Source organism: Conger conger, chromosome 2 (genome assembly GCF_963514075.1).
Source record: "Conger conger chromosome 2, fConCon1.1, whole genome shotgun sequence".
NCBI lineage: Eukaryota > Metazoa > Chordata > Actinopteri > Anguilliformes > Congridae > Conger > Conger conger.
Genome location: NC_083761.1, coordinates 72,823,800 through 72,848,404, shown reverse-complemented (window position 1 = coordinate 72,848,404; position 24,605 = coordinate 72,823,800). Strand labels below are relative to the sequence as shown.

Below are 24,605 nucleotides of genomic sequence, written 5' to 3'. Positions count from 1 at the left end.
GGGGGGGAGATCACCACAAATACTGTAAATACAGCCATATGTTACTGTGGAATGAGGGTGATAACACTACATGAATTCACTTCCCAGCTCTTGGGAATTTTATGAAATATTTTCATAAATATGTCTGCTTGTGTATCTGTAAAGCATACGGTACCTTTTCACTGTCCTTTTTGCACAGTTTTCAGGATTTGGGGAAAAGCTGTACTAGCACGGGAGGTGCAAGTGTTGTGTTTTTACTCTTACATGTTTGGTTGTTTTATGGACATTGCCAAATCATTTAAAAATATATATTTTCTTGCGGTTATCAACACACATGGCTGTCAAAGTTTGAGACAAATTAAAATAATGTCAAATAAAATAATCGTGTTTGGTATTTTGTTGTTTACTGTTTGCATGCCATGACTTCCTGAAGTCTGTGACCTCTATCAACATCACCAGAGTCTGGATATCATATTTTCAGGTTCTCATACAAGTGATACAAAAATCTTAGAACGGGTCTCTCTGGGAACTGGGGGGTGGCACTAGATTCAGCTGTACATTATGCCAAAACAGTGCATTTGTTGGTTAAATGGCTCTTTGTCTTCGAGGGTCTAAGTTACCGATGAGTCTCAAACCACCATGCTGCTGCCAGATATGCTGTAGATAATGTTCCTGTTGAACTCAATGGAAGAATTATTCAGGAGAAACAACCCTTGAAGTATCTACTGTATATCTCGTAGCAGAACAGTCGTTTGAGGCTGGTTTGATACCTCAGACCCTTGATGACATTTAGCCAACAAATGTGTTCCATACTATACAGCATAATTTACAGTTGAATCTAGTCCCATCCCCAAATTCCCATAGAGATCCATTCAAATGCAAAGAGTTATAGTATCGCTTGTAGGACAACCTGAAAATAAGATATCCAGATATTCAGATGTTTATAGGTCACAGACATGAGGAAGTCATGGTATGCAATGGATATGCAACCAAATACAAAACATGACTATTTTATTGGACATTATGTTAATTTGTCTCAAACATTAAAATGAGGGGGGAGGGGGGAGAGGCTACATATAAAAAGTGCTATAATTACTACATTATGAAACCAAAATGTATAAAAAAAAGTGGTTTAATAAAAGCCGATAATCTGCACTTTGACTGCATATGAATTGTTTGATTACAAACAGTGAAAATAAAACATGAATCAAAAAAGCCTGAAAAAGGCAAGGTGTGTCCAAATTCTGACTGGTGCTGTACTTACAAAGAAAAGTGATGTTACCATAATAATGGGCCAATTTTTATACTTTAATGTGGTTCTCCTACTGAGAAATTAAGCCTAATCTCCCCCTTTGTGGTTCCTCTAGCTATTCCCCCCACTTCCCACACAATGAATGTATTCTAGTAAGATTGCTTCTCCAAAGTTTGCACACAATAAACAATTATGTGACTTGCCCAAAGCCGGCTGCAGTGCCCTGTTCTCCGTCTCTTGGCTGCAGTTGAAATAAAATGTTAATTTTGACTGGAGGAGGATTTCAAAGTGACAGCCCATACTTTTCATCTTAGCGTATACCGCAAGTTCACCAACACAAATCTGCTCTGCTTGTTCAAAGGAGGTGGGATTTCTGTTTCCTACGGAGTGAATCCTTTTTCTTCCCCTGTCATTTCTCGAAAAAGGAAACAAAACCCTGGGACCAGGAGTCATCTCCAGGTGTTTCTCCTAATGGCTGGGATTTATATGATCTCCCCTTCCCTCTGCCCCGTTTCTGTTTGACAGGTGTGCTGCTGCTCAAGGCTCCTGCAGTTTACTTGTTTGCAGTCTCAAATCCCTTGAGACAATGCACCGGTACCATGGGAAATTCCAACGGCTGCAGCAGAGAAGCAGGTTGTTCAGTTAACCGGCGTGTCTGTCCACTGTGTGATAATTGACTGCTCTAACTTGAAGCTCCACGTGAGGAATTTCTGAATTTCAGGTCCATGAATGAATCATGCAGCATTGTAAAAAGGAAGTACGATGCACTCTATATTTTGACTAACTTGGTATACTTATACAAACAGTTGGAGAAAAAACATTGACTGGAGTCTGAAGCTTTTCATGTGTGTTGTGTATTTCTTATGCTGGACAGCTGTGATGTTTGTGAAATGTTGGTATATATTAATTCTTGCAACTTCTATTAAGATATTTTTGGTTAAAAAATGGTTGTCTTAGGCTTCCACCTGTTGTGATAAAAGGACCTGTTGAACTCTTACCATTACTACACCCTGAAGGAGGCATAGTGCTGAAACATGTCAGTGATGTTCAAATTTAAAATATATATTTTTTACTTGCATGGAGAGAAGTTCATTTTTTAACATTTGAATCAAACAGCAGGCCATCCCGTAGGAATGTAGTGATTTAAGCACGTTTCCAAGAGAAGCATTCTTGTTTTGCTACTGTACATGGGGTGGCCTGTAGCGTAGTGGTTAAGGTAAATGACTGAGACCGCAAGGTCGGTGGTTCTAATCCCGGTGTAGCCACAATAAGGTCCGCACAGCCGTTGGGCCCTTGAGCGAGGCCCTTAACCCTGAATTGCTCCAGGGGAGGATTGTCTCCTGCTTAGTCTAATCAACTGTACGTCACTCTGGATAAGAGAGTCTGCCAAATGCGACTAATGTAATGTATATACTTTCTTATCATTTATTTGTAACTTATTGCAATTCAGTCTGCAAGCAAGATGCCTTCAGAAGGTACTCACATCAGAAATGTGATCTTAGTGACTTTGACCATGGAATGATTGTTGGTGCCAGACAGGGTGGTTTGAATATCTCAGAAACTGCTGATCTCCTGGGATTTTCATGCACAACGGTCTCTAGAGTTTGCAGAGAATGGTGCGGAAAAAAAACAAAAAACAGCAGCAGTTCTGCAGGCAAAAACATGTTGTTAATGAGAGAGATCAGTGGAGAAGGGCCAGACTGGTCAAAGCTGACAGGAAGGTGACAGTAACGCAAATAACCACACATTACAACGGGTATGCAGCAGCAGCAGACCAATAAATCTCATAAATACTTAATAAAGTGCTCACTGAGTATATTTCAAAGTCTGTTTTTTTATTTTTACTTGCTACAAGATTCATCAAAAAAGGCGTTCTTTATTTAAAAAGCACAATCCAAATCAGACCTTGACAGGATTTGTTGATTTGATGATGGCGAGACAGGTATACTTATGGTCAGGTGTGTGTCCGTGTCAGATTTACATACTGTATAAAACTGAGCTGAGTATGTCAAAGGCTAATAGGGCGAGTCTGACTCGAACCTAAATCTTAGGCTTCAGTATTAGATCATTGCTTAGTGTTCATGTCAGATGACTGCCCCCTGCACATGTAACACTTGCAAATATGAAGAGGAGGCTACCGATATGGAGTGTTGCGTACAGTGTGAGTGGAAATGTTTGCAGTTTATTTTGATACAGCGGACTGAGTTGTGTGAAAAGGAGTGTTAGTTCTGCTGTTGTGTTTGTATAAAGTGGCGTGGGAATAGCTCCAGGATCCGGGGCGCAGGGGCCTTGCCATGCGGGGCAGGCTGGCTCTGCCCTGATCTGGGGGGTTAATTACAGGCAGTACTCAGACATGGCTAATTCTCCGCTCGGTCACATCCTGAGTTAGGCAGCGCTGGCACCCGTCCAGGTGCCCAGCAGGGCCCCGGAGCCGCCCCATTGGCCCAGCGCTTTGAGGCGGGGGGCAGGGCATGGAGCCTCCCCATTGGCCCAGCGCTTTGAGGGGAGGAGTCAACCAGGCATAATGTTCGCAGTCATGTCTGTTTGGGATCGGCCCGCGGATAACTGCATGGGAAGTGCCTAAACAAGCACAACTCCACTCTAGTTTGTTTCCCCTTTAGCTGTGTTTATTTGATCTGCATCTTCCTCTACTGGTGTATCCCTGTCTTATGTGTTTCATATATTATATCAGTACAACATATTTGCCGTGTATATACATTTATTGTTATTTAAGAGCCACCTCTGGCTGTCTGCCTACGCGCGCATTTAGGAATACAGCTTGAAAATCTTTTATCTTTATGAGCCAGTGCCAAAGGTGAAAGTACAGTCTCACATTCGGTGAGGTAATTGAGAGCTCAGTTAGGACAGAGCATCCCGAGGGGTAGCCTCAGGACACTTTTCTAAGAACTGTTATTATTGTATTTGCGGTATATCTCCACTGCGCCATTATCTGCTCCCCACACTGCTGGCTACCCAACAAAACAAAGAGATGATATAGATGTGCATCATCTAACGTTATCGCATTGCGGCGTCGTCATTGAAATGGTAATTCATTGCCTGACGCCTCAGCATTCATGTGCTAATGCCCTTCATCTGGGCCTGTGTTCTGTGCCGGTGATATAGAGGTATGTGTCTTCTTCTGGTGATTTCAGATCTGCAGCCCAGCCTCGGTGTTGCCATGGAGAAGAGGTGCGTTCCAGCTCCAGTGGAAGACAGTGGGCTGGGAGAACAGGGAAGGACAGGCCACTCCCAGCCTGCAGTCAACAAGGTGCGTACGTGACTACAATGGTGTGATGTCTGCATTGATTGCGCAAGCCACAACTTCATTTAAATTGTGGTCACATATTATATGAGCGTAAGTTATGGCTGCAGTGTCATTAAATCCGGGAAGCAGTCATAAAAAATACAAAATGAAAAGTCATCTTTCAACAGTTTCTGTGGCTGTCAGGGAACTTTGTAATTGCATCAATCCAGTTTGTGTGTACGTGTGTGTACGTGTGTGTGTGTGTGCGCATGTGCGCATATGTGTGTGTGTTTGTACATATGTCTGCGTGTTTGTGTGCTAGTGTGTGTGTGTGTGTGTGCATATTTGTTTTCAAACAAAGACCCTATTTGATGGGACCTCATGCAGATAGATTTTCCCGCCTGTCGCTGCACTCATCAGAACTCCTCTCCCAGAAGTGCTGCTCTCCGCACACAAGCTGCCCCTGTCTCTCATTACTGCGTGCATTCCGCTGTGGGAGGCTGCTGACGGGGGTTTAATTAAGCGATCCCCTCCCAACTCTGCACCTTCACTTTCCACACGCTTTGACTGACACTCGCAGATTAATAACGGTCCTCTCCCATTCCTGTCCCCCATCCGGAATATTACAACATTCCCGCGGTCATCCCGTCACATTCCAGTCATAATACGCCCCGCGCGCACAGGCGCTCCTATGACAAAGCCGCGGCTGTACGTGTGTGTGTGTGTGTGTGTGTGTGTGTGTGTGTGTGTGTAAAGAGAGCATTCTTGGGTGTCTTCACTATAGCCGGCTCTGAGGGTTAAATGTCAAGTTATCGTGGCCAAAATCAATCTGGCTTGTTGATTAAAGCCCAGATGCAGAGGAGGAAAGTACAGGGGTTCATAAGAGGGGGGGGGGTGTTGCTGAGTAAGATGTGCTGGATTGTTTCTGGGCTACAAGAGTAACCCCACCGTCCTGTACGACTGTTTCCATTCCACTAGCTTCAAAGACAGCTTATGAATGTTACAGGGTAAAAGTAAAAAACATAATAACATCAAAGTATGATGAATTCAAGTGTAAGAATTCGAATACAGCTGTTCTGATTGCGCATTCTCATGTTACAAGATCCCTCTTTGCGCCTTGAAGATTACACCGCCATTTGTTTTTGAGTTGGTTTGAAGTCCTACTTTCTCCTCTCTAAATCTCCAGAAAGGAAGACTGGAGACTGGCTTACACGCTCCTCTTTCTGGCTTTCTGATTTCTCCGTCTTTCAAAAGAAGCTTAAAGCTAAAACAACTGCACCTTGCAACATGTCACCGTCCCTGCTTGTTCCCTGTCGTGTATTTCAGATCTCGACAACCGTGAGGTTCAGCCTGTAAGGGACCGGCACTGTTCCCGTGTAGAGCAGGATCACGGCTGAATTATGTGTCCCTCTTGTGTTTTTTTCCCCTGCGCTAATCTCCACAGCGAAGGTGCTTTTGGCTGGAGGTGTAACCTTCACCCATTTTGCATAGCAAGTCATGCTTTGTTTAAATTCCAAAGATCAAAGGCTCAATGCAAATTCCTGCAGACGTTACCACATTTGATGTTTTGTAACACAAATCGCCGTGGTGATTACGGGCCTGGCCACGCCGCCCAGCAGGGCCAAACCGGCTCCTTGTTGTGGCTGTCAATTAAGCAGGATGGCTCTCGGAAAAACAAACAGCCGTCTGAAGCCCTTCCACAATAAGAGAGCTGTTTCTGTCGATAAAGTGATTTGGCTCCCCGGCCCTGTCATCTAGCCGACATTGGGACATTTCGGGCTTGGCTCCTACACTTGAAATTCCCAACGTGTGGACTGAAGACCTCCCCTTTCGTAACAATGCGTCACTGTATTTCCCTTAACGGCTGAGGCCAACCGACCAAGCCCTCGTTTATCAAGTGGGCCATGAAGTAATCTCCATTTAGTTATCAACAGCAGCTTGGGTATATGCTAATACACCAATACACTCCAAGTGTACAGTACGTCTGTAATCCAGGAGTCTACAATGTTGTGTTCTTAAAATAGAATACGTCCTGCTGGGACTTTACCTTTCCTACCAGGTGTTGTGTTCCCTTTGCTCTATTGTTGAATATAGCAGAAGTGTGATTGTTTCATATGTACAGTAAGACATTTCTGCATATACATATACATATACATATACATGCATGCATTATGATTTATTCATACTTTTAGTTTATGCTGCTGCTTGTCAGGTTTTTGAATAAATATATGTTAAAAATAATTTCTTCCTCAGAGAAAACATCTTTCTAAAACCTCAAAAGAAAGTGAAAAGTTATACTCTATACTTTAACCTTTGTTTATCTAAGTCTTGGTACTGTAGTAATATTTAAACCTTTTTACCCAGTTGAGCTTCCTCGATGAAATAATGAGCAAAAGACTCAACAGTGACAGAGAAAGAATTTTTTTTTTTTTGTGGCAGGTTTGGGGTGGAGCGCAGCTCTGGGTCATGTGACACATTTCCCACGCCACTCGGAGAGAGGGCTGTGTGAACTGAGTAGGGCATGCCTAAGCTCCTGTTATCACAGGGGGTCCGTGGCCTGCTCCCCTGTGCCCTGCCAGAGAGCTGGGACCGAGCCTGACTCCCACACACTGGAGGACCCAGTGGCTGATAAACACCACGGCAGACTCCCCTTTGATCACACACTCTCAGAAATAAAGGTACGAAAAGTGCCTAAAAAGGTACAAATGTTTGTCGCTGGACCAGTACCCTATAGATACATAAAATTGCACCCCTAGCCAGCAATAAATAATTAATTTGTACCTTTTTTGTGTGGGAAAAAGTACACATTTGTACCAAATAGAACATGGCTGTACATTTAGGAAATTTGATCCTTGAAGAACAAAAATGTGCCATCACTCCCACTTTATTTCTGTGTCTTTCATCCATCTTACAGTTTCACTTTCTGCAGCGAAGTTGGATGTTCTGCTCTGTAAGGACCAAAGGTCACAAATAAGAAGAATTTTCCTATTTTCTGGGCTATTGTTGCTTGGAGTTTGTCACTAGGAATGCCAATGTAGTTTTATTGTATCCGACAAGGAAACAAGAATGCTATGACAAAACATTTAGGGCCTGCATTACTAAGACCTTTAGCACATGAAAAACCTTTTAGTGCACGCAACAGCACTAACACGGTCCAAGGATTGGTCATGCTATTTGTTTTGCAGGAATCGTTGGTTGTGTTATTAGTTTTGTGTGTGCTGAAAAGTTTTGCATGTGCTAAATGTGTTAGTAAATCATGCTGTTAGTGTTAATGAAACCTGACAGACAGATTGTGCGGATCCCACCTCATTTATAAGTGAGAGGCATGAATAATAATAATCTGTTTGTGTGTGGGATGGCATAACAGGCATTTCCATGTTTGTGTTTTTGTGTGGTGATAGTGTGATGTGTGTGGGCATGTTTTTATGCGTGCCCTGGTGTGTGTATTGTCATGTTCATGCATAAAATATGTATAGAAATTGGCAGGCCTTCGGATCCTGAATGTTACACAGCAGTGTGAAAAGTCATATGTCATACGCTTAAACATCATTTGATTTGAATACATCATGCCCGCCAGCGGAACAGGTAGGGTCTTGTTCAAAAATCACTAAAAAGCACATGGACACCCCAGAAATCCATCATTGCTCTTTATTCTGCTAATTCCACATTCCCTTTCACACTAAACCAAGGTGGGATGTTTGAATATAGTATGGCTCAGAATTCAGATGTAGGCATTAGTTACATCTGAATTCTAGATGCATATACATTCAGCCTGTCCTGGAATGATTGTTTTTCTATGATTTTTCATAACATTGTTTTACTATGTCGGCGTGGGTTTGTATATGTGTGTGCATTTGGATTTGGTAGTGTGTGTGTGTGTGTGTGTGTGTGTGTGTGTGTGGGCTTGACTGTCTGTGCGTGTGTGTGTGTTTGTGTATGTGCCTGACTGTGTGTATATGTGTGTGTGCGTATGGGTGCCTGACTGTGTGTATGTGTGTGTTTGTGTGCCTGACTGTGTATATGCGTGTGTGCGTATGTGTGCCTGACTGTGTGTATGTGTGTGTTTGTGTGCCTGACTGTGTGTATATGTGTGTGTGCGTATGTGTGCCTGACTGTGTGTATGTGTGTGTTTGTGTGCCTGACTGTGTGTATATGTGTGTGTGTGTGTGTGTATGTGTGCCTGACTGTGTGTATGTGTGTGTTTGTGTGCCTGACTGTGTGTATATGTGTGTGTGCGTATGTGTGCCTGACTCTGTGTGTGTCTTTGCGTGTGTGTGCGTATGTGTGCCTGACTGTGTGTGTGTGTATGTGCGTGTGTGTGTGTGTGTATGTGTGTGTGTGTGTGTTTGTTGGTCCATGTGTGCTTTAGTGTGAGTGATCACATCAGCAGGTATTTTGGCAGAGGTTTAACTTTTAGTTATTTTTATTTGTCAGTTATTGAAGGCAGCAGACAGCGACGGCTCTTTAAAAGATAACTTTGCCTGTGGGAAGGACTAGCTGCACAGGATCAAGCCCCGCTTTTTTTCTTTTTTCTCTAATACTTTGCATTCCAGAAGCACAATCCCTGTTCTGTTGCTTTGATTATCTCTTTAATGCCACCCCCACCCCACCCCGCCCCCTCGGTATAAATTCACTGGGCGATGGAGGTGATTGGGTGACCGTGTTTGCGGTGCTGGAGATGCGGACACGTTTTAGACGTTTTAAACGTGTTTATGACCTCTGACAGGTACCACGGTCCCTGAAGACCGTGAAGGAGGCTCAGAACGCTGTCTGTGGGAGGGAGACAGGAAGAGCTTTACCTAGAAACTGCGCTTCTTCTCTTGTAAGGGCTGACATATTATCTGGATAAGGGGCATGACCAAACGGTATGGCAGTCTCATTTATAGATCAAAGATAAGATTTAGACAGATAAAAAAAAAAACAAAGAACAGACACTCGGTCACAGAGTTCATGCGTGAGATTCAGTAAGCGCAGAAAGAAGCTCGTCGGTGACAGTGACACGCACAAGCCTGAAAAAACCACCGCCCGGTTCTGCGCATCCTCGTTCACTTTAGCGCCGGGTGCCTCTGCTACGGCGGAGCGGTGTTTAAAACCACACTGCGGAACGGGAGAGCAGCACATCTTAATTAAGAGTAATTAGTGCGTTTCCCAGTCTGACGCGGTGCAGTGGGACAGCAGGGGAAGACGCCTGTAGGCTCTGGAGCGGGGGATAAATAATTCTGTAAGAAAACCCGAGCAAACTCGCACACCACCGGCAAGTCAAGCAGCACTAAATAACACCCCCGCTATCAAAGCAAGGCTGCGCTCCACCTTGTGCAAATCGCCGGTACGCAAACATTTGTGGTCGTGCGACGTGTCACTGTTTGATGTTGAGAAGAATTCAAGAAATAAACACCAACAAAAACAACTGAGACTGAGACAAAAACAACCGCAATCTTTTCAATTCTACTGCCATATAACATGCAAATCATCTCAAATATGAAATATAATAATATGAACTGTGGTAATATGCTTTTAAATATTATTACCCAGTCAATTATTACCCCACTATTTTGTCTTCATACTAAAAGGTCAAAGGGCATGTGTGTAACCTTGATAGAGAAGTGAGTTCTGAGTAGCATCAGTACATCATGATCAAATATTCACAATGTTACACCATTAAAACATTGGCTGATTGATTGTAATATTTTGTGTGATAGATCATGTGATGATATCATGTAGTGTTATTATTTCAGGATTATCATTGCAGATGCCCTTCTTCTTGTGCAATGTGAAGAATCGATTAGTGCCTCTGTGTGTATAACACCGTCTCATTAGCTCCAGCGCATAAACTGATCCGGTGTCAAAAATGTGCATAAAAACAAGCACACAGTGACTATTGCACACAAAAATGTAATTTTGTGGAAAATATTGAGGCTGAAGCAGATAGAATATAGTGTTTCTCATACAGGCGCGTACTTTGGCATTGGCGTTTTATTTATTTAAATATAGCGCCTTTATCCAAAGCGCTATACAATTGCTTCTCATTCACCCATTCATACACACAAGCACCGACCAGCACGTCAGGAGCATTTGGGGGTTTGGTGTCTGGCTCAGGGACAGTTCAACACAGCCCGGGCGGGGGATCAAACTGGCAACCCTCCGACTGCCAGATGACTGCTCTTACTGCCTGAGCCATGTCGCCCCCGCACCTCACTGTCAAGGGCTATATCAAACTGTTGTTTGGTGAATAGTTGTGTAGCATAATAACTATTTGGCATACAATATTTGTGCACACAAAACAACACAAAACCAGAGCAAGGAGACTGGCAGTATATTTAGAAATAGAGAGTGCAGTCTCAAATCCCTGGTGGCATACAACTACTGTACCACTGAACAAGACACCTGAATTGCATCAGTTTAATATCCAGCTGAGTGTTAGGAAAGGAGCCAAGTGACACAAGAGTTAGGCAACTGTCTGCAAAACAAATAAAGAAACGACAATACAAGCTTTCGCCATCGATTCATGAAAGCTGTCGACTCAGCGTAGCAACAACATGGATAAAACATTCCGATATGGCTGTGGACTGATGTTTTCAAAGGGCAGGAGCGGAGACTGAAGAAGTCTAAGCCGGCGAGAGCGTGTGGGCTGATTTAAGAGTGTGCAGGATACGCTGATTCCCAGGAATGTTTGAACTTCGTGTCAGAGAGGAAGTCAAGTGAGATTGTGCAGAATTGCAAAAGAGAGAATCCAGAGAGTGCACGTTGCATTTGAATCGCGCCAATTACCGAGGCCGTTTAGCACTATTTAAAGCGCACCTGCGTTTTAAAGCTGAAATAATGTTCATTACTGGTTTTATGTATCGCGGTGATGTGATGTGGTTTCCCTTTAATTTCGCCAGTGGCTGCACAAACCCAGGGTTTCCATAATAATACACGGAGTAGCAAAAAAAATGTTGTCCATTGTCAACCGAAATATAACCATATTAGATTTACTTTAATTACACTGTTCAGTGGATGGACTCTTTTTATTTCAGTAAATGCTTTGCGTTTGTAGTCGGTTCAAGGATTTATAAAGGATGTGCTGGCATGCCGGAGCCTTGGCAGCGGAGGCAGCGGGCTGTTATTGTTTGAAAAGCATGTAAGCGGCCTTCACAACGGCCCAGCCACCACCGAGAATGAAAACCTTTGCGTGGCTTGACTGACGCTTTAACAGGCGAAACAGAATTTTCGTCTTTGCATCGAGACGTCAGATGCCTTGCCAGGAGAGAAAGAGACAAACCACAAAATCTCTTTCCCCCCATCCCTCTCCCCCTCTCGGTCCCTCGCTCTCCTCTCCTCTGCTTTAAGTCTGTAACTGAATGAGAACATCAAAGGGTTTGTCCTCAGAATATACATTGTTGTTGCAGTAACCAGAAAAAAGACAGGGATTTTTACAAAAATAGAAAGCTACAGAGGATTGGGTTCAAAATGAGTGGATTACCACGTTTGTTTCCTCGTTTCGAATATCTTCTTCTTCATCTCCACCTTCGTCATCCTCATGTCTGTCCTGCTCCCCCACAAAGTGAGAACAACATCCATTAAAGCTTGCAGACATAATCCTGCCCAAACAAGATGGATAAGTTTAGCAAGACCCCAGGGCTGTTAGGTTGAAGGTTTATATAGTTTAAAGTACTCATGCTCCCTTCTTGTTGTCATTAGATCATCTCTTTAATCTGACTCCCAGAAACGGTTCATACAGCAAACCACATGCAGAACTTCCACACCAAGAGAAGCCTTGATGCTGACAAAACAAGTGCTGGAATTTGAAACGATCCCCAAACTTGTGCTTTTGCTTACCTGGGGGTTTAGCATACTCGCCTTATCTTCACACAAAGACCACCCAGGAGACGACCGCTCAGGTCTCACCTTTCCTGTGCGTGTGTGTGTGTGTGTGTGTGTCCAACAGCTGGCCCCTCTTTGTAGATATTCTACATACTTTTCTCAACATATTAGCACTGAGGGCTGACTACAGCTGTGTGAACAGAACCCAGAAGAACCTCCAAGATTCTTGATGAAATTGTAACTGACGTGGCTTTCGATCCCCCCCCCCCCCGCCTTAAAACCACTGAAAAAAGAGGCAAGGGTATGTGGAGGGGACATTCTTCCTGGAATATGTGGTTTTGCAGCCACTTCATGATCCCCCCAGTGTGGAATAGTTTGCGCATAATTATTCAGCCATTACATCTGCGGTGTCAATCTGTGTTTTGTGTTTCCTAGATGTCAAAAGCCAGGCTGCACTCTGATTCGGAGTGTAGACATGAACAAGCATTTCAGTAGGATTGGACAGCTCTGTGGCAGGTGTTCTTTATTTGGCTGCTGATATAAATGTTACTCTGACAGTTCTGAGGTCGTATACCAAACAATATCCTCTGCATACTTGTACTGTATTTATCCAATAAATGTCAATGTAAACAGCTGGTACTTATACAGTGCTTTTGTCCAAAGCACTGCGCAATTGATGCTTCTCATTCACCCATTCATACACACACACACTCATTAACAGCGATTGGCTGCCATGAGCTCGTCAGGAGCATTTGGGGGTTGGGTGTCTTGGTCAGGGACACTTCGACACACCCAGGGAGGAATTGAACCGGCAACCCTTCGCCCTGCCAGACAACCGCTCGTACCGCCTGAGCCAATGTTCAATCTCTCATTGGACGACGGAAGTACATGCACTGTTCAGGCTTATGCTTCCAACAATCCGATCTGTGGCAACATATTTCTTAGGATTTGGTCGGTTGTGTCTCCAGTGGTAAGCAGTAGGTCTATTTTGGTTATATGGTTTGTTGACATTCCTACAGTAATTCTCAGTGTGCATAGTAACTCCACCAGCTTTTCAGGAAAAATATTTTTATGGTGGCTGAATATTGATAAGCCTGCCATCAGAATCCTACCTACACAAGACTGCGATTTGTCAGAAATGGAAACTGGCCATTGGTTTATTAGCAACATGCTTTCATCAAGATGCGGTGTTATGCCGCATTGGCCAGAGAATTGTGTCAGGCTCATATTATAAGCCTAGCAAGTAAGGGTACTAGCTTTCTAAGATTGCCTTGCCTTGTGAAGGAGTGCATTTTAATGCATTTTACATTTTCGAGCAGCAGTTTATTGACTTAATATTTCTGGTTTTGGAGAAAACAGCTTTGATGGTTTCATGAAGGGGAGATCATTGTGGTTTGGATTCTCCACTATAGTACCCTTAATGTTGCTGCTGTTGCTCAGAATATCAGTTAATACACAGTTTTCAGTGTCTGAAACTCGAAAAACATCCATTGGCACCACATCCATAAACGTTTGTTCTGCGCATGACTACACTTTGCTACTCCACAAGCACTTTTCCATACAAAATACTTTTCCTAAATGTAATATATTATTTTTAAAAGACATAGTTTTTCATTAAAATTGATGCCTTCATGCTTGACCCTAGTGCTTGTCTAGACTCAGGTTCACATTGCTGGATTCATGGTCAGTTTAGCTATAAATAACTTTCTGTGAGAAATACTGGAGATTAAGTGTTTTCTATGTTGGGCTTCCCTGTGGTAAGTATCCATCATTTTATGATCGGTGAAGGAATGAAATTTAGCAACAAAAACAGATAGCATAACCCTTCAAAAACAGAAAGCTAAATCAAATAGATGAGGCAAGTCACTCATAGTTTGGTAAAAGCATAAGAGTAGTTCATGAAAAATGGCAGAAATGTTTTTCTTCTTTTTTTTAGGGTGATCCTGTGCCCCCACGCTGCCCACCTCTCAGTGGCAGAAGCGGAGAAGTGCATTTGTGTGATATTCCCTCATGGTGAGCATTATTTGAAACCTAATCTCAAAGTGCCTCTCTGTCCGTCTCCCCGCTGCCAGCCCTGGCCAGTCATTTCGCAAGGTCAGGATTGGCACCGCGTAGCGTGTACAGACAGGCTACTGGGAATCGAACCGCGCTCAGCCCCCCTGAGAGGCTGATTACGAGGGCGGTTATGAAGGCATGCTCGCGCAGGGCTCCAGCATGCTAATGGCGTGGTGTGCGTGGTTGTGAGTGCGGAGGTGGCTGGCGGGCGAGGGCGGACGAGCTCCGGCTGGCTGGAGCGGGGGCCTCGCTCCCTGGGCAGAGTGACCGCACCGTGGCCTGGCATTCAGCTCGGCAGGAATGTGTGGAGTTACGCAGAGCTCCTGACTCACCCACATGGCTGCTTATCAGACACTGCGCTGCAGCAGTTCAAAGGCAAGAGTGCGGCCAGCCTCTGATCTCACTGCCAGATTGGGCCCCTCCGCTCCGCACTGGAAACACTGACTCGTGTGTGTCCCCCCTCACCCACCCACACACATTCACACACACACACACACACACACACACACCCTCACTTATACACTCACACACACATACTCACATATACACTCACACACATACTCACACATTCACACACACACCCTCACATATACACTCACACACACACACGCCCTCACATATACACTCACACACGCATACTCACACACGCACACGCACACACACACACACGCACACATACTCTCACCCACCCACACACACATGCGCACACACACACTCACACACGCCATATTACCACAATGTTTACTGTCCTCTCTACTAGCACAGAGAGCCTTATTGATGAGAACTGATCAAAATGTACTAGCACAGAGAGCCTAATTGATGAGAATGATCATAATGTGCCAAATGAACCTCATGAATTCACCGTCACCTCTCTCCCTCTCATTCTGCACTAAATAAGATGTTTTTACAGTGTTGCGCAGCAACTGATTTCCATTATGTGGCCATGGCTACGAAAATTACACTTCACTAAGAGGAACAGCTGCGCCGCAGTTGCCGTTCAGGTGGACGCAAGCGTTTTAGGAGAGACGCTCTCACAGCCCACTGTTCTGTGTGCAGACAGTCCCTGTGTGCATGGAGGAAGGCCTGTTCCTTTGGGTGGCCAGGACAAGCAGGCACAACCCTAGTGCTGAGGTGCGGTGTCGCCCTGCCTGTCGGTCCGAAGATGGCATTGGGTGTACCCACCGCGTGTTACTGGGAGCTGCATGGTAGCGTAGCTCTGTGGGAACAGGAAGGGACTCCCTGACACTCTCCAGCTCCGTTATTCTGAGGCACGCGGGGCCAGTTGCTCAGGAAGATCTTCCTGAGTGAATAGTGTCACAGCGACCCTGTCCCCAGCCCTGGGCCATGAAAGACACTCAGGGCTCCTGTTACGTCTCTTAACTAATGTCCACTGTTGTACGTAACGTTAATGTGTGAACTTGACGCATATTACGAGCAGACTACTAAGGGACTGGAGGAAGTCAGCGCTACCAAAACGTATGACCAGAGGTGGAAAGTCCACGGGTCAGAAAGTAAAAATGTGTTTCTTCCACCCATTACCTCTGGCAGCTTATTTCACTGATTAGCCATACGTCTCTGACGTTGTCATTCAGCTCTGAGGTGGGGATATATAGTACACTTAAGTGATTTTAGAAGTCATATGCAGAGGTGGAAAATCCAGGTTTAGACCATAAAAGTCTTGACCTCATGACCTTTCCACAGCTACAGTACACTGTATTTTCCACTTGTCACTCACTTCTTTTGTATTGCACTGTTTTTGTGTTTGTGTTATTTTTGTATTGTGTTGTATTGTATTGTATCGCAATGTATTGTATTATAATGCATTGAAGTGTATTGTTCCATGATTCTTTCATGACCTTTTACTGTGGTTGTATTGGAAGAGGTAAAAAGAAAGCTGACGAAAACACCTGTTCCTCAGCCTTTGGACGTGAAATACGTCACGCATGGGCAGAGCAGACTCCAGCGAATACTGCCGTGTGTTGCGCTCTCTGGCATTCCTCTGTGGGACTGAAAACAGGAGCGCAGAGATGTGTGCTGGAGAGATCTGTTTCTGCTTCGCATTACTCAACAGGAACTCTGCCTTACTTTCCACTGCTCTCTGTTCTCTCTCTCTTTCCATCAGCAACAAGGGAAACTAATTTTGCCTTCCTCATACCCTCACAAAGACCCAAACAGATGTCACATTCCCCATAAAGAACAACCCCCCCCCCCCCCCAACACACACATGCATGCGCACACACACATATACACACACCCACACACACACACACACACACACTTACCATCTTTATGTTATAAAGAGTATAGTTTTAGACAGGTCGGGAGTCTTTCACCTACAGAGCTGTTTGAAATCACCATTGAAAGTGGCCTTCAAATAAGCACATCCCTGTTTCTCCATTGTCAGCTCACTGTACGCCCAGTCAATGTGATTGACCACTCGACACTCTCTCCTTTTGCCTGACCCTCTGGCCATTCAGGAGGAGGTGTGGAGGTGCTGTGCACCGTGGAGATCAGACGTGGGAGGCGCGGAGCAGGAGGACCAGGAGGAAAAGGTACAGGAAGTGCTTTATTACAGGCTCTTAGTCACAGCCCCTGGTGAGGGGGAAATGGCAGCCTTTCTCACTGAACTTGATACGCCACTTCGCCCCCTCGGATTGAAAGGCAGAAGCACGCCTAGTGCAAATTTCCCAAATTCCTGCCGATTTTCAATTCAACAGTTAGCGATGGGGGGTGGGGGGGGCAAGAGGCACACAAGAAGTTCAGAGGGATTCGCCGTTTCCTGTGTTAAGGTGGGTTTTAAAAGTTTACATCCTCAGAAAGGAATGGGCAGGCATGCAAGCAATATATCTCACACCCTATAAACTCCCTCTGACCCTCAAGTATATCACACACACTTTGAAACTGTTGCTGTCTTTTGTGTCACGGAAACCAATAGGTTTTAACTGACAACACATCCCTGGTGCCAAGCAGGAGTCTATGTGTAGGAATTGAAATTGGCTTGCAGTAGATTAATGTATGCTGGAGAGTAGTCCTAAGACTGACTAATAGAGCCATTTTATATCACATGTTGGGGGTTTAATACATACATTACATACATGACATTGCTCCTCGACTGATCTAGAATGTTGGGGTCTCAAGCAAGCAATTTGGAATGAACCTATCATTTTGGTACATCTATGTGTAAAGAAAAATGTAATATTGAATATCTGTGATACAGTGTTTCATCAATGAGCTGCAGATATGGTCTTTACTGGAGCACAGCAACAACCACAGGGGCAATATTCCGCTAGGGGATTGTAGATGCTGCAGGACTTCCATTTAGCAATCAACTCATTTTACACAATCTCCTTCACAGAAAAGGATTTTCTGCATAACCACCTTCGCAGAACGGATTAGGTTCTCCAAGGCAGGAAAAACAAAGGTAAAGATGTTTCTGTAAATAAACTGTGAAGCCTATTCATACACACACACATAAACATAAATATACTGTAATCTCTCAGCTGATTCAAGTATGGCTGAAGATCTGTGTTGAATGCCTGCATGTCTCCCACAAAGTAATTTTTCTTCTTTTTAATGTGGTACCTTCCAAGGCATGTCTGGGTAATATAATCCCTCACATGCAAAAAGCAATCTTTCAAATAGATGTTCTCACACACTCTGAGAGTTCTAGGTGTGCCAACTTTTCCTCTAAAGCCAATGTAATAGATAGGAGTCTGATAGATAGGCCAAATAATTACATACACTCAGCAATTTATTGTACAGCAGCTTACTAATGTGAATATGTAATCAGCAATCAGCATGTGGTGGCAAATGAATGCATAAATGCATGTAGACGTGGTCAAGAGGTTCAGCTGTTTTTCAGACCAAATGTCAGAATTTGGAAGAAATCAAACTGACTTTGACCATGGAAGGATTGTTGGTGCCAGACAGGGTAGTTTGAGTAACTGCTGATCTCCTGGGCTTTTCACGCCCAACAGTCTCTAGAGTTTGCAGAGAATGGTGCGAAAAACAAAAACAAATCGAGTGAGCAGCAGCTCTACAGGCTGAAATGCATTATTAATGAGAGATGTCAGAGGAGAAAGGCCAGACTGGTTAAAGCTGACAGTCATGCAAATAACCACACATTACAACAGTGGTATGCGGAAGAGAATCTCTGAACACACAACACGTCAAACCTCTTCAGTGGTTAGGCTACAGCAGCAGAGGAACAATAAGTCTAAAAAATAAGTCTAATAAATACCTAATAAAGTGCTCACTGAGTGTATACATACTCTATAATGTGTTGGAAATTAAATGGGTCTTATCTGTCTTTTCTTCATTTTTAAATGATATTTTAATACATACTACATCAAAAAGCCCTCAGTTATCCAGTGGATAGTGCAGTATAGATAGCATACTTTTTCTGGAATGCTATAAGAGTGTCACATCTGGAATTGATTTGATGTTCTTTAGGACCAGCTACAGAACAATTGCTTCTGGTAAAGGCACAATGGGTGACCCATAGCCACATGTTGAATCTCATTATACATGAAATAGCCCAAGTCTTCCACCTGGTCAACATTTCATCTAACTTCTCAAGAAAACAAAAATGATGACATAATTTGCTGCAACTGTAGTCTTTTTTTTTTTCCACCGGCAGTCCTATTCACATTCAAAAACAACAGCTTGATGTCACGTGGGCTCCTGGTTCTTGCTGCCTGGAAAGTGTTGTTTGCATACTGCAATTATTGTTCAAACACATGCAGGCACAGGACTCCAGGACATGAAACTTGATCTTTACTAATAGCTCTGCACAGATCAAGATGGAAACCCAGATTAAGATCAGAGGAGTCATGCCATATGTTTGCATGTCAACCTCATGTGTTTTACTCTGTGATCCGATCTCCTCTGGTTAATATCAGGTGGTGGTTGGGGCGGGGGAGGATAAAAAAAAAACAGGATAAAAGGAATTTTTATTCTTTTTACACGACGATAATTTATTGATTCCATCGAGTATTAAGTTGAAAAAATGAGCTGAATTCATACAGAGGACTGCTACCGTTTGAAAGCCGTTCTTCCAGTGTGTTTTACGTTGAAACGGAGGTGTGGGATTGGTGAGATTATGATGTGATATGCTTGCAGGGTGCAGATGGCACGGTGGTTACTCAAGAGGCAGTACTTGATGATACCAAATTGTGGAGAAAAACCGGGAAAGCATATTTGCGAGGAGTACTGTTTTGTAAACATGCACTCGTGTGCACAGCGGTCTCAAGTTATCCAAGGCTAAACCCCTTTGTAGTGTTCGAAGTGTTCGACACCCCACCACCTGTCCTATTTTCCCCCCTAACATGCAACGATGCGGAATGCAAATCACCGCACGTTACTTGAGATCTGGAGACAGAAACTTTATGAGCGATGCTTATTTTGATGTACCTGGGAGTTGCGATTGACAGGGTTTTGTCACTTTCAAATTTGAAAAGAACGTGCACGTTCTCTTTGCCACTTTATTAGTACACATCAAGCCCTCTGCGGTGTGACAAACTTAATTTAAATCCTCAGAGCATCGAGGCCTTGCTTCTTTCAACTGGCAGCTGTCAGAAACATCAACATGTGACACACGGCGCGGGGGAAAGTTGAATGGAAGTACCATTTAAAGGCTATACATAGATGACATGCTGTCACTTTAAGAGAGGAAAAAAAAAACACTTTTTCATTTTTAAGCTGGGAATGTGCAGAACGCTTTATCAGAAGCAAAAACTTTTCAAAAAAGGGGGGAAAGATGAAAATGATTTCGCTTTAAAGCCATAAAGTGAGATCATTTCTAAATAAATGGATGCATTTGAGAGATTTGCTTTTTGATCACTTGTCTATCAATGAAAGCAGGCAGTACTTCCTGATGTGCCCGATTGTTAAGTGTCCTCAAAGTGTCTCGAAAGCTCTTTGTTTTCATCAAACATGTTGACTTAAGAGCTGGGTATCATTTATTCATTGTACCGTTCAAAAACTGGGTTGCAGAGTTTGAACACAATTGTGTCAAATTGATACCTACCTTTACGAAGTGAGCTTTTTTCTTGGAGGTACTGAGAAGTAGGGAGAATGAGGGGGCATGTTTAAAAATGAAAGATATATAGCACAATTCAGCAGAAAGCAAAATGTATTTGATGAACATAGTGAATTGTGCAACTGTGTTTTTTGCTAAATTAACTTTTGTGTTTAACTTTTCCCATATACACCCTGGTGTAAAATCCAGCTTTGACCAGCTTGAAATACCAGCTACCAGCTATTTCAAAACATAGCTTGAGCTTTTTTGTCCAGCAGGGCAGTAACTTGTTTTGTGGAGTAGACATACATTACAGCCAGTAAAACATGCTGAATTTGTAAGAGGAATTACATAGCAGTCTAAGGTGAATAGGTTGAACTTATGAGTGCAAACATTTGTTTAATGTGTTTAATTTGCATACCACAGTTAGTGGGCTCCATCCAGGGACTAGGGAGGACATTTTGTTTGAGTGTGCTTCTCTATTGAAGGACTGCAGAGAAAGTGCATTCAACATCCACCCAAGGACAGAGTGACTTAGAATACTGCTGAGTCCATACATGGCTTGCGATTACAAATATCCCAGCTGTTGAGGCATGGTCTACAGTTTGTTGGCCTTTTAACATGTTCTATGCAATCTATTTTAATTAAGAGTTTGTTTTGAAGTATTTGTGTGTGTTTCTAAAAAGTAAGAATATGTAAAACTAGTATCAAATTACCACAAGTTGATAAAGGCAATACTGTGCACAGACTGAACAAGGAGGAATTGACTGTGTCTCCTAATCTAGTCTTCTAGTGAAATTGACCTAATTAAAGTCCCAGTCAGGTATAAGCTTTAGTTTGGAGCTTATCTCTATTATGAGCTCAGCTTTAACTGGAATTGATATCATGAAGGATCCATCATAATGTTTGTAGAGAAAACATTCACTGAATTTGTGCTTAAATTATATGTATACAAGCTTCAATCCAGTGGTATTGATCTGAAAGTTTGATGAACCTACTGTATGCGTCACTGGTTCTGGAGGCAAATGATAGTATTTATGACAATTTAGTCATTTACAGGACACTGTTAAGCAAAGCAACTTACAAATGTGCATTCACGTGGTAAGAAAACACAGCAATGACCCAACCATCTTTAAATTCTCAGCAATTTGCGAACATCCAAGCAGGTGGTTTTGTGACTTCAACTTTGAATGACGATGTGGTTTTCCATTCAGAATCTGGGCTCAGCACATTAGCCATGCTAATTGTGTTCCCAGCTCTGCTTAGATGAGGCTTTCATCTTTCCCTTGAGTTAGAGCCTACCTCTGTATTTGCAGACAGGGCTTTAGAGCAGGCAGTGTGTGGATGATTTATGTATGTTAATCTGACCTGTTTCCATTGTCAGAAAATATGCTTCAGGCCCTAGTAACACAAGATGGAATTATTTTTTTTATTATACAATTAGCAAAAAACTGCATTTGTGGCTTGACAGCAGTCCTTTGTGATTACACGATGATGATGTGCAGAATATCTCACAAGCCACATTTTAATTGAATTGCAATTGCACAGGATGTGCTCTTGAACAAAGGGAGGTGAGAGCTTTACACTCCAGCCATTTTAAGTGAACAGGAAGAGCTCGATTTTCGTGCTGTATAATGATTCAGTACTAAAAACGTCCTGTTTTTACCCGAAAAGATAAATGTAATTGGGACAGAGAAGGAAAGGAAAGGAATCTAATAGTTGGCTTTCTCTAGTAATACTGTACCGGCTTTCTGCCTTAATTTAACCTCTGTGAGAGTAACTCTTCCAATAACTGTCAACCTGTACAGCTACTGGATGAAATACGAACTCCAACTTTAAAAAATAGTTTTTTTTTATGTTACCTGTGTATTTGAAAATGTTTCTCGTCTCAAGTGTCTCAGGTTTCCAGGTTACCTACAACCGGAGAATGGAAATTGATGAATTTTTGATGTTATTGGCCTGACACTTTAGATCAGGAGGGGAGAAATTGGCAGAGTGGCAAAGCCCTAATCTTCTGCACACTGAGCTTGGACAAAAAAGTGTGCGCTGGGCAGATAATTCATACTCACCCGCTTTGAAGCGCTTCCCAATCCTTTCATTGTGCCCAGGAAGATTAATTACAGAAAGCCTGAACAATCAGTTAAATCCACAACAGGAAAATTATTTTAGGAAAATCAATCATCTTTTTTTTTTCTCTTTCTCCCTCACTTCTTTCCTTAAAAATTTACATCTTGAGAGAAAAAAAACTGAAATGAAAGAACAAAAACAATTCAAAGGCTGACATTTTGTGCCACTGGAGACACCTGGGTCCGTGCGCAAGCATGTCTGCTGTGTGAATTTCCCCGGTGTTTGAGTTTCAGTGTGTCCGCTGGAGTCTTCTGCTCACTGTGTGTCACTGATGAACTGCAGGGCCTGAGCTAGGCCAGGAGTGGATGTGTACCGGGCACTGTCCCGCCCGCTTCCTCGTTTAGACTCGACTGTACCGCATCTCCACGCCGGACCATGGCTGGCATGAAAGCAATAATCCACCAGCATGGGCTTCAAAAGGGAGGGGATGCCCCACAGAGTCCGCTCTCCTCCTGGTGTAAATCTGGCGTAAGACCCTGTTTTGACTGTGGGACTCTTGCCCAGGGAATGGCACTCACGTGAATGATGGTTGTGGGAAAGCTTGGAAATCTTAAAAAAAAATACAAACAAAAATAAACATCCCAAAGCTTGTTCCCAAGTACGACAGTCAAATTGTCTGTCTGTACAGAAGGGTGAGCTGAAGCTTTGGGAGTGGGTCTGTGGGTCGTGTGCCTGAATACTGTTGATGTGACAAAAAATAAATCAAGCCCTGGACGGTGGCATAATTACATTACAATGTAATGTAATGTAATGTAAAAAAAATGTCAGCTAGCCAGCTATTGACAATTAGATATAACCAAACAAAAAAATTAATAAACAAACATATAGTCTTTGTCTGTAGGGCTTCTTAAAGCACAGATAATCACAGTCTTCTGCACTTTTTGAATAAAGGCTCTTGTTATTTGATCAATCTCTATCTTACCTGTAAACATGTTGAGAGCATCTAAGATCCACAGAATGCATCCATGGAGAACAGGTTGGTTTCTGTGTGGGTCCCCAGTGGTGCCTGGGCTAGTTACAACGTGTGAGTGTCTGTGCTTCTTTCTGAAGGTCCCTCTGATGGAGGAGCTCAAGATGGAGGAACAAGAGTCCAACTTTGCTGGCCTTAGGACAAGAGCTGGAGGATGTGCCCCCACCAATCACAGGTGAGAAAGCCTGACTTTCAGCACAGTGCTGATGAGGAAAATAAACAGGAGAGCCACAGATTGGTTGACCGAAGGTACATAATTAAATTCCCATGCAGAAAATGCATTTTTTGCTTGCCTTGTACCGACGACTTTCAGCAAGAAAATGGGTTTGGTTGGGGATTTTCTCAAGGGAACAGCATTGGCCAGGATTGAGCTAGCTTCGTCTTTCACTGGCCTCAGTAGTTTGAGCTGTAAGCTTTAGTCCCAATCTCTGCTGTTTGCAGCTCCAATCCGTTTATTTCACAATAACTCACATGCGGGACATGCAGGTATGGGCCTGGGATTACCCCGGTGCTTTGAGCAGACACAGGCAGAAGCCCTTTTCTCAAGGTCTAAGCTTTTGTGTGGGATATCAAGCCATTAAGTACAGTGAGGTCTCGCAGCTGTGAGACCAGTGAAGCTGATGGAACAGAGCGTTCTCTAAATGCACAGCACTTCTGCCTAATGCTATGTTGGCAGTTTTGCGCACGGATTATGGCATCATCACAGAACTTCAATCATTGTGAATATTTGTGAAATGAATGGTGGGAAAAAAAAATCTAAAAGACTGCCAAGAACTTGTTACTGACCAAAAAACAAAATTGGGGGAGGGTGGCGGGGAGGTGGCGGATGAAAGACGCACTTGGTGGTGAATTAGTATGATTTGTCACAAGCATGTCTTTCAAGTCGTCCTAATTCTTTTCGGTCATTAACATGTAGTGAAAGTCCTCTGTTGAAGACATGAATTTGATTTAGCCATGGCACTTTGAAGTCTCTGGATTGCTTCATCAGTTTATAGACAATTATATCCCACAACTACATTAATACAGGCTTCAAGGACTCAGTCAAATTAGTTATTAGTTCCAGTGGTCCTCATTCTACATGCAACTGTGGTAAAGATTTTTTTTTTTACATATTGAAAATCGAAACAATAGCTGTTTTGTGCCCACTGAGTTCTGG

General features: G+C 43.2%; 1 protein-coding gene across 2 annotated transcripts in view; it reads left to right on the top strand.

The window, feature by feature from the left end:
- LOC133121884 (axin-2-like) overlaps positions 1-24,605 on the top strand; it is a 93,314-nt gene that overhangs the window by 29,188 nt on the left and 39,521 nt on the right. For both annotated transcript variants that reach the window (XM_061231413.1, XM_061231412.1), the window contains 5 exons: positions 4,384-4,499; positions 14,215-14,291; positions 16,811-16,885; positions 17,689-17,754; positions 23,530-23,624. The gene's annotated coding sequence lies outside the window, so the exon portion shown is untranslated. The remainder of the gene's footprint in view (positions 1-4,383; positions 4,500-14,214; positions 14,292-16,810; positions 16,886-17,688; positions 17,755-23,529; positions 23,625-24,605) is intronic.